Genomic DNA, 4,992 nt, shown 5'->3' with positions numbered 1-4,992 from the left:
AAAACCATACATAACTAAAATGTGCATTTAACTGCATGAAAGTGTATAGGGGAAATAATTTATTAAAATACTAGGTCAATTATCATGAATAAATATATTTTTTCTAGAATTTATCCTCTTAGTTTAGGTCTTCTAAAAATTCAAACAAAGTTCTATTGAGCCCATCTTCCCCAATTTTCTATGAGCAATCTAAATTTTTAAGTGCAACAAAGAAAATGGAAACTAGCTACATTCATCTACCTTCAGAAAAACCCACACTAATTTATATGCTTCACACATTAAAATATTGAGATGTAAAGTTGGAGGGAGAGAATTAATATGAAAATCGTCCAAAATTCAATCAATACCCAGTTTCTTACCCATCCCTCAGACTCCCACCTAGCTTACATAGACCTGGGCCCACATGGCAGCCTCTTTGGCTTGAACCACACCCTGTGCATCCTCCATCCAACACAGTGACAGCCGAGAGAGAGACCGAGGGCGCCGACCTACACTGGACGGCGTCGATGCGTGGCCTCGACGTGGCAGCGCCGAACCAAGGCTTCACCTCCACCCAGCTGCATCGCCTCCTCCCCATTACCACTCCTGAGCCGAGCAAACCGAGGGGGAGAGCTCCGGCTTTTCTTTTCCATCTCGACCTTGCCGCCTGCCGTGAAGACGACGGCCGTCACCATCGCCATTGTGCAGCGGTCGTTTCCTCTTCTTTTGCGTTCCATTATCGCCTCTCCACGCCGATTCCATCCCTCTAAGTTTCATCCCATTTCATGCAGTGGTTTGGTGGGAACGCAAGCCTCGCCGACGATGCTCTGGAGCGCGCACTGGGCGCCGCCATCGGGACATCGTCTTCGTTGCCGTCGAACCGGAGGAAGCCGAGCCGAGCCACCGCACCATCAACATCTCCTCAGTGTCCTCTCTTAAATCCCTCATGAACCCCTGGCAGTGGTGCAGCGAGCTTGGAGATCGGCATCGTCTTCCCCAATTCCGGCCGTCAAGCTCCACCTTCGATTTCTCCCTCTCCGGTGAGTCACAGTTCAATTCCTCGGGCATGAAGCTTTCCTGAGACCTATTCAACACCGTGTGTATGCATGCATGGAAGATCATCAGCCATATCAAGCCGGCGTCGTCATTGCCCGAGGCTCCCCGCCGTCGCTGAGTCGTTCTGCTCGTGGTCATCGCTATCTGGACCTCGCCAAGTTTCATTGGACGCTCGGTAAGCATCCTAGGATCCCATAGAGGCACATGCATGTAGCTAAACATCTAGATCAATGCTCTAGCTCCACATGCACCGTCACCCGAGAACCACCGCCGCTCGCGCCGCCGTCGCCATTAATTCCGATGACCAATGCTTGCAAGAATACCACCTATAGCCTCGCCTTGAACCCCTTTACATTTTCTCCTTATGTTGCACACCGAGATCTGCCGCCGTTTGCCACCGGCGAGCTTGAGAACGAGCTCGGCCATGGCTAGCTCTGTCTGCTCAAACCAAGGACCTCTGTTGAGAAGAATCAAAACTCTAGGTACTAGTTTGTAAAACCTACCTCACACACAGAACAGTCACAGGACTGCGGGTTGATTTCCTGAAACCCTAGGGTCCTTTTTGCATATTGGCCTGAGACTGACCTGTGGACCCAATCTATTTAAATTCTGGAAAAATCTAAATGAAATGCCTAAAGCTTTATATTTTCAACAGAAAAACATGTAAACTTGTAAAATCTATAACAAATTGAAAACAACTCATTTTAGAGCAAACTTAGTTTCTACAGATCCACCAACATGTTCTTTAAAAACAAAGTAAAATAGAACATATACACACTTTACATCAAATATAATGCCTCTAAAACTATTATCTTTAAAATAACTAGTTTTACATAAGCTGAACTTTAGAAGTTTATATAAAATTCATCTTAGATCCTTTTTAGTATACCCAAGTTCTGTAGAATCACCAAAACATATACTTCCAAGTTATAAAATAAAAATATATGCTTACTGTACAATAAAAGCCTCTAAATATTTATGTAAGTAATAACCAACATAGAGCAGCCTTTAATTTGTAAAATTTGTAGAAAATTCATCTTTAGTCCAAATGGAGTGAACCAAGTTTTTATAGAACCAGCAAATGGTGAGCTTCAACATAGTAAAATAAAATATGGCACCTTCTGTATAGGTTATAGCTCTAAACTTTAAATCTATAGGATAGGTGCTAATCACATAGTAAGGATTAAGCAATACGTATATATAAATGTATATAGGAATACACTCTAACTATAATGAAACCCAACTAAAACTTGTTGAACCAGTGAAGGCATAAGATCCATCCCCTTCCTCCAAAACTTAGTACCCTTTACTCATATAATAATCTCTAGATTGATATATTAAGTTTCTAGCATAGAATATCCCCTAGCTTATAAAATGTGAAGTAAAGTAATTTGAACTCTAAAATTTATAAACTAAGATTAGATTAGTTAAATAAAAGACTTATATTATACATAACTAGCTAGATGAGGCAAGTTCTGGACCTAAACCTCTAAAGCCATGAACCTATAGAACACTATACACCTATAACACGTTATAACTTGTAAAATACATAAAGAATTCATATTAACTCTAAAAATTATGAAACCAAATGTGTTAGTCTTAGAAAACACATATCTTCACCTCAGCAAACATAAACTTAATAAGAATCATCTTACAACAGCATTTCACAAGCATTTCGCAATAGTACCTAAGTAAATCCTACACTATACCGACGAAACTTCTAAAATTCATAACTCTCAAATGAAATGAGATAAAATATAAATTATTTCACCTAAATTCATTTTATACCAGCACTTATCCACTGTGCACAAATCATGCATTTTAGAGCATTTTGGATTTTTCGCATATTTCGGTGTTTAATTGCATAACGTGTACTTTGTATAGATGATTGCTTAAACAGTGAATAAGTGATTTAGGTGCTGACATTTTCCTGATTCAAGGCAAGTTCCACCTCCCTCTCTTTGATCACTTTGAACCTATGTTTTGGAGGTTATTGAAAATGTTTCCAAATCTTGCATGTCGATTGTACACTAACAAATTAAAATTGTGTTAAACTTGTTAGACAAACTCCTATTATTTGCATTATCACCTTAACCCCACATATATCCATATCCATCATTCCTAACCTTAGGAACAATATGACTATACCACTTTATATATGAATTTTGGAGTCACTAGGTTACTATAATGCTTAGCCATGCTTAGAATGGTCTTCCTTGTCATTATGGGCTCATTACAAATATGAAAATTGATTTTGAAATAATCTGGACAGAACTTTAATACTTGTGTTTTTGATAAATAAAATGGTGGAAAACATGGAATTTAGGTTTGGGCCTCAAGTGGTGCACATATGGTGATTAGTTGTGTACCGATAGGGGGAGAGTGCGCCCAAACCGACGTACGGACTTCACTCAATGTCAGTTCATTTCGTATACAGTACAACCACATGTGCTAGTATGGGATAGCCCAAGCTTAGTAAATTATTTATGGTTTAGCCTTACATTCTGTTAGGCCGGTGTGTATGAGTTCGGATAACTCAGAGGAACTTCCTATTTACCCCGACGTGGTAGTTTAGATGACTAAGTCTGTCCAATACAACGGTATTGTGCCAAGTGGGTGAGTTCCCGTTGTGTCCGCCACCACGGCGTTAAGTTTAAGGCTTAGGCCCGCCACTTAACGGTTCTAGGTCATATAACGTGTATGGCTTAGGATGGAGTAACACGTATCGTGCTGGTGTAAGGCTAAATCATGAATTTTGGAAAAGCTTTGTTGCGGGTAATAAATCTGGTACTTATGTATCGCGTGCCATGCTCTTGCATGATTATTATTTCGCATCATGTGGGTAAAGTGTACAAACTCTACAGAGTTAAAACTAATCGATTAGCCGTGCTCGTGGTTATGAGCGGCGTGTGGATATGTATTGAGTATAGACTTGTATTTATTCTTCTAAATGCTAAAATTTACCTTCAAATTGTGATGAGATTTGAGAATGATCTCCTTGCTGCCATGGAAGGCAATGAGGTGTATATTTATACATGATTAATGCCTATTTGATGCCCATATGCTAAGTACTAGCTTGCTGAAATTTATTTGAAAGCAAATCTGATTTAGAAATGTTTTATGCAAATAAAACTTGCTTTATGCTAAAAAGAACCATACTATGCCTTCCTTGATTATATGCCTTGCAAGTAGGGTGTTAGGCTTGTCTTGGCACTTGCCAGTACATTATTTTTAATAATGTACTGACTCTTGCTGTTGAATTAACTTTTGCTTGCATGTTTTAGATTTAGTCTTTGAGTGATGCGGGTGATCGATTGCTTCTTCTAGGACTTGAACTTAATGGGGTAAACCCCTAGTCGGTGTGCTTGAGGATTGGGTAGTCAAGCTTCCCGCTATTCTATATCTTTATTTCGCCGGTCGGCCTATGTAACTATGAAGTAGTTGTGATTTAGATTATTTTCGTCTTAAGTGTATTTTGCTATGTATTTCCATGCTTAAGATGAAAGTGTGAATCTAGTGCACATCTTGGGAAGTAGATTCACATGAGTATGTGTTAAGAATATTTGAGATGTTGTAGATCTTTAGCCATTTTTGTCAAGTCTCCTGAATGTGTAACACATCTGGTCGCCGCCTTCGAGTGGTTTGACGGGCACATCTCAGGCTGAAGTTGACTGGCAGGCTAAAAGCCCAGCAATGTCTCCAATATTCTTCTCTCGAGGCGTCGAATGTTTCATTATGTTTCTTTGATGACTTGAATTATTCACTTCATCTCTCAAATATAATGGGAGGTCCGGAGAGCCTATGACAACAATCCAGCTTCATTCTGGACTGTCCAGTCCATAGGATTTAAAACTTTGTGGTAAATCTTGGAGATTGATCATAAATAGATGCACAAATTTCATTAGGGAGAATTCCTCATATATCTCAACCAAATATGATACACAAAAAATCACAAAG

At 39.6% G+C, this 4,992-nt stretch overlaps 1 long non-coding RNA gene across 1 annotated transcript; it reads left to right on the top strand.

The window, feature by feature from the left end:
* The first annotated feature begins 527 nt into the window (after window positions 1–527).
* LOC112937891 (uncharacterized) lies at window positions 528–4,747 on the top strand. The gene is made up of 2 exons (XR_010739135.1): window positions 528–1,019; window positions 1,097–4,747. It is a non-coding gene; the product is annotated as an uncharacterized lncRNA (long non-coding RNA).
* The last annotated feature ends 245 nt before the right edge of the window (window positions 4,748–4,992 follow it).

The sequence above is a fragment of the Oryza sativa genome, chromosome 2 (assembly GCF_034140825.1).
Source record: "Oryza sativa Japonica Group chromosome 2, ASM3414082v1".
In the NCBI taxonomy this organism is placed as follows: Eukaryota; Viridiplantae; Streptophyta; class Magnoliopsida; order Poales; family Poaceae; genus Oryza; species Oryza sativa.
Note: the sequence above shows the minus strand (reverse complement) of the source record. Positions and strands in the feature narration are given on the sequence as shown.